The sequence below is a fragment of the Montipora capricornis genome, chromosome 6, assembly GCF_036669925.1.
Source record: "Montipora capricornis isolate CH-2021 chromosome 6, ASM3666992v2, whole genome shotgun sequence".
Taxonomy (NCBI): domain Eukaryota; kingdom Metazoa; phylum Cnidaria; class Anthozoa; order Scleractinia; family Acroporidae; genus Montipora; species Montipora capricornis.
The window spans coordinates 15132914-15139405 of NC_090888.1; positions in this window are offsets into that span (position 1 = coordinate 15132914).

A 6492-nucleotide genomic window follows, 5' to 3' on the forward strand; every position below is an offset into this window, starting at 1 on the left:
TTTTTAGCAAAAGGTGTGGCAAAATGTCAACTGCTAAGCCTTTTATTTCAACGGTAATTGGCGATTCCTCCAGATACTTTAAACGCAATGGGAAAAAATTCAGTCGCAAATGCGACTGTATTGGTCACAACTTCAAGTCCTGATTTGCCATACAATTAAGCGTGTAAATACATTGGATGGATCTAATTATTAGTTTTATAAATTGTTTAAATTTCCGCATAATCAAAGCATGTTTATCAAACGCATAATATGAGCAAAATTTTCTGCATATATAATCTTTTTTTTTTTTTTCCGAGGGGGTAGGCCCTTTTGAGCAGTATTTTTTTTTAATCCCTTAAATCGTTTAGGTGCAGAGGGATCAAGTTGCAGTTTAGAACTGTAAATTTATCGTTCCCTTTGACAGTAGCAGCCAGGGCTGTCATTAGGGACCCTAACCCGTATAACACCTGTTACACAGTCAATTTTACGGGTGATGGTTGCTGCAGAATGAATTTTCGTGGCACAAAACAAATTGAAATTTATTTATACACATTTACCTTTGAAGAAAATATGATTACTGCCTTGTGTTGTCTGTGTTCCTGATTCTAAGATATGTTCTTGGTAAAAATCCAATCATTTTCCGGAAAAAAGCTCTCTTTGTTGACAATAATTCACAGAAACAACCGGGAAACCTGACACATTTTGTGCAGTGATTTAGGACTAAATTTTAACAGGAATGCATTTAGGATGTTGCTTATGGCAATCCTTCCTCCTTTGTTTACGTCACTGAGATCAGGCTCAGTGACACATGCTTGTAATCTTAGCAACGTGTTACTGGATATTGAAAAGTTATCAGATCTCTGGCAACGAAGATGACATCGATGCAAAAGAGCAAATTTCTGTCATCAATTAAAATGAGTTACACTATTCGTCCTAACAAGCAACTTGCAAGTAACTGTGTCCGCAAAAACCGTCCTTTTCTGCGTATGTTGAAAATTTGTTTGACTAAAATATATCTAGTGCATTTCTGCTTCACTGCTGCAAAAATTGGGTTTACCTCGATGTAAAAACCTGTGAAACTCTTTCTTTGTTTTGTTAGCTCGTGGTAGGGTTAGGTTATTGTTTGATGTTTTTTTGCTCTTTTGTTTCCTTTGTGTTACGTCATCTGTGAGTTTCACAGGTTTTTACACTGAGGATGAGCCCAAAAATTAAGCTAAACGAGTGAAGCACCACGTGTTCGGGAGATCTAGAAAATCCACGTTTTCTGTGCATGCCGAAAGCTGTTTGACTAAAATCGTAACATGAAGGCTTGACTGCTGATAGAACTCAAGCCGAACCAGAAAAGAAACTTGTGCCCGGGAAATCCGGAATACCTGCGTTTTCTGTACATGCCAAAAAGTCATTGGATTGAAATCAATGTTATTAAGGAATGACCACTGATAACACTCAAGCCGAACCATTGAAAGGCCTTGTGTCCGGGAAATCCGGAAAATCCACCTTTTCCGTGCATGCCGAAAAGTTCTTAGAATGAAATCTGATAATGATAATAATAATAATAATAATAATAATAATAATAATAATAATGAATGAAATCAAAGGCATTAAGGAATGACCGCTGATAAAACTCAAGCCGAACCAGGCAAGAGCCTTGTGTCCGGGAAATCCGGAAAATCTGCCTTTTCCGTGCCTGCCGAAAAGTTCTTAGAATGAAATCTAATAATAATAATAATAATAATAATAATAATAATAATAATAATAATAATAATGAATGAATGAATGAAATAAAAGGCATTAAGGAATGACCGCTGATAAAACTCAAGCCGAACCAGGGAAGAAGCTTGTGTCCGGGAAATCCGGAAAATCCGTTTTTTCCGTGCATGCCAAAAAGTCATTGGACTGAAATCAATGTTATTAAGGAACGACCGTTGACAGAACTCAAGCTGAACCAGAGAAGAGCCTTGTGTCCGGGATATCCGGAAAATCTACCGTTTCCGTGCATGCCAAAAAGTTATTCACACCACAGGTAAACAATTTTGGTGATTACGGAAAATACGGATTTCACGGATTTCCCAGAGATATCAATAGTTCATGTTATTCCATGTTAATATATTCTAATATAATATAATACTTCTCTTTTCTTCTTTAACTTAAAGAATATATATATATATATATATATATATATATATATATATAATTTCTTTTCTCGAGTAGAACGTATTTCGTAGAGCGCTCAACTCAATCGATTGAGGAGCAATAACTATGACTTTACACAAGTTTAGGTTTCACGAGTAACCATCGTTTAATGCTACAGAACTGTTTCGTATGGTATGTAAGTACCACACTCATCAGGCAATTTTAACGACTGAACTGTTGAAATTGGAAAGCTGGCAGTTAAATACGGAAATTTGAATGGTTGCTATAGTAAATGCGTTACATTTTAGCAGCTGCTAGGTAACAAAACATGATATAAGGGGATTCTATGTCGGTATTTTAAATTTACGTTACTCTAAAGTTCCGGAGTACATATCGGTTTCTGTGGGGGCATGAACTTGCTAATTCGTTTCTTCTGTTAAGGCTACACAGTTCTTTCTTACACATGATTATGAATTTTTCATTCAGACAAAGACTACATTTCTTGCTAATATTGCTGTATTGTATTCATTTTTTAAGAATTTTCCATTTAATTTGAAACGGCTTCTTTGCATCTTGTAAGTGCCAAACATGTTTGGAAAGCTCTGTCTCATTTCTTCTGTTTGAATGTCGAAAGGATGTTTTGTGATTCCTGTAGCGTTCCTTGAAGTTTGTGGCTAGTCCAACGTAGGTTTCAGTTGTTGTCTCGGTGGTGACTGTTGCTTGATAAATTACATTAGTTTGAAGGCATTTTCCTTCGAGTGGGCATTCAGGCTTTTTTCTACAATTGCAGGTGTCAGGTTGCGGTGTTGGTGTATTTGCATCTGAAAGAACGTGTTTGTTGTGTGACGATATGATGGATTTCATGTTTGGCATACATGAGTAGCTTAGCTTGAGTGTGTGTCTGTTGAAAATCTTGTAGAGCGGATGGTTGTTCTGGAAGCATTTTTCGACGATGTGTAGCAATTTTCTACCAAGCTTGGTTTTAACGCTTGAATCGAAAGGGGGATTGTACCACGTAATGTCCCTTTTCCTCTTTCTTTTGTTTTTCGGAGCGGGCTCTGGATTGTATGTTAGTTTGTGGTCATATCCACTTTCTTTGAATGAACCACCAAAACTCTCCATGGACCAAGAGGAACACAAACGACATGTTTGATGTTACAATGGGCTCATACGACGGAGCAGAAACGTAGGAACTTACATGCTCTCCCTGATCGCATCTAAATTCAAAGATGAAGTTGGATTGTACCGTGACGATGGTCTTGCAGTCTGCAAAGCCACCCCAAAAGAAATTGAAAAAACCAAAAAAGAAGTCAGCAATCTGTTCAAATCAAATGGCCTAAAGATCACAATCGATGCCAACAAAAAAATCGTCCACTTCCTTGACGTAACCTTCGACCTTACAGATGGAAGCTACAAACCATACATGAAGCCTAACAACAAACTATCGTACGTCCACCGGCAAAGCAACCACCCCCCAGCATTACTGAAAAACATACCACTCAACATCAACAAAACACTAACTAACATTTCATCCAGCAAAGAAGTATTCGACGAATCGATTGACCCTTATCAACACGCACTCAAAGAAAGTGGATATGACCACAAACTAACATACAATCCAGAGCCCGCTCCGAAAAACAAAAGAAAGAGGAAAAGGGACATTACGTGGTACAATCCCCCTTTCGATTCAAGCGTTAGAACCAAGCTTGATAGAAAATTGCTACACATCGTCGAAAAATGCTTCCAGAACAACCATCCGCTCTACAAGATTTTCAACAGACACACACTCAAGCTAAGCTACTCATGTATGCCAAACATGAAATCCATCATATCGTCACACAACAAACACGTTCTTTCAGATGCAAATACACCAAAAAATACACCAACACCGCACCCTGACACCTGCAATTGTAGAAAAAAGCCTGAATGCCCACTCGAAGGAAAATGCCTTCAAACTAATGTAATTTATCAAGCAACAGTCACCACCGAGACAACAACTGAAACCTACGTTGGACTAGCCACAAACTTCAAGGAACGCTACAGGAATCACAAAACATCCTTTCGACATTCAAACAGAAGAAATGAGACAGAGCTTTCCAAACATGTTTGGCTCTTACAAGATGCAAAGAAGCCGTTTCAAATTAAATGGAAAATTCTTAAAAAATGTAGACCTACAGCAATATTAGCAAGAAATGTAGTCTTTGTCTGAATGAAAAATTCATAATCATGTGTAAGAAAGAACTGTGTAGCCTTAACAGAAGAAACGAATTAGCAAGTTCATGTCCCCACAGAAACAGATATGTACTCCGGAACTTTAGAGTAACGTAAATTTAAAATACCGACATAGAATCCCCTTATGTCATGTTTTGTTACCTAGCAGCTGCTAAAATGTAACGCATTTACTATAGCAACCATTCAAATTTCCGTATTTAACCGCCAGCTTTCCAATTTCAACAGTTCAGTCGTTAAAATTGCCTGATGAGTGTGGTACTTACATACCATACGAAACAGTTCTGTAGCATTAAACGATGGTTACTAGTGAAACCTACACTTGTGTAAAGTCATATATATATATATATACTTAAATCAAGTATATATATCAAGTATATATATATATATATATACTTAAATCAAGTATATATATATATATGTTCTGTCTGACGAGCGCTTGGGCGCGAAACTCAGAGTAACAGAGAATCGATGCGTCCTCTTTAATCTTTCAATTTATGTATATATATAACGTTTAGAAGAAAGACAACTTCACAGCGTAGCGACTTCAAGTTTCATGTTTGGACAATCATCAGTCTACAGATCTTACATTTGCATTCTAACTCATTTAAAGACCATTCTAATACTCTAGGGGAGCGTGCTATTTTAAGTTCGACAAAAGGTATTTGTTCTTGTGTCTGCATTTAGAAATTAACTCGTTTCTTTTGTTCAGTAGGTGGCGCGTATCTGCTTTTATTATGTACAACTTTTCTGTAAGGCACAGGTCGCATCTCTTTGATCCACATTTGTATGGTGAGGCGAAAGACTCTATTGCCCAGCGTAGCGTGTAATTGATGTTATTGTCCTTTAGACTCCAGATATGCCTCGATAACTCCGTCTCACTGCAGTACTTTTTATGCCTGAAGGATTTGGTGTGATTGTTGTATCGGGTTTTAAATTCTCCCTCTGACGCTCCGTAGTAGATCTTGGTGTTGTTGTCGCTTGTCACTTCGGCTCTATAGACTATAGACGATGATAGACATTTGCCGTCTAAGGGGCATGATTGCTTGTTTCTGCAATTGCATAGCCGCGCTTCGTTAGGTGTTTTCGTGGCGTTTAATACTTTTGCATTGTGTTGCCTGATAATGCCTGTCATGTTGGTTGTGCAGCAGTAGCTAAGCTTGATTGTGTTCGTGTTTAGAATTTTATGAAGCTTGTGGCCTTTGTGGAAGTGTTTCTTGATCAGGTAGATGAATTTTTTTCCGATGTTGGTCTTGACTTGCAGGTTGTATGGTGGATTGAACCAGAGGATATTGCGTTGACGGTTCCTTTTCCGTTTGCTGTTTTGCTTGGCGGGCTCGTACTTGCGCGTTATATTCGCTCTACTTGACGTATCGAGCACTCTGCAGCTAACTGGAACCCCCTACTTGCGCTATATATATATATATATATATAAAGGCAGTGTACGGTTGGTTGACCTAACGATGAACTCCCAGTAAGAGGATCCACAGGATACAATGTCTCGACGCGAATTTGTAGTTAAGTATACGTAAGGAAAAGCGACGAAGAGACAAACTCTTGACTGTTCTGGACGAAGTTTAATACGACGTTTCGGCCGTTCGGCCTTCTTCAGGTTAAAAATTAAAAACTAAAAAAACTATTTACAATGAGTGCAAATCACAAAAACAGCAGCTTATATATACAGAGCAGAAATATTGAAATTAAGGAAACAAAACAAAGGTCAAAGCTAAAAGGTGACATGGATTGGACAATCAAAGACAAATAAAGAACTATAACAAAGGTCTAAACTCCAAGGTGACATAGATTTAACAATCAAAAACAAATGAAAGACTATAGGTGACATATCGATAAAAATGCATCGTATTGGGAAAATGCCAACTCACAACTACTCAATTGTAGTAATTAATGCGGTGTTTCGATCTACATTCCCGCCTTTTATTAAGACCATGAGGATTAAGGGTAAATAATTGCGCAGTCCAATAGGCCTCCCTAGTGAGTAACAACTGTTCAAGATGTAAAGAATTTTCAAAAGACCTAATTTGTTCGATAATGATGAAATTGATTTGTGAAATTTCATGTTCAGAGTTATTATAGTGGATAGCCAATTCACAAGTTCTTTTTTTCTTCAGCATGTTCGACTTGTGGTTACGG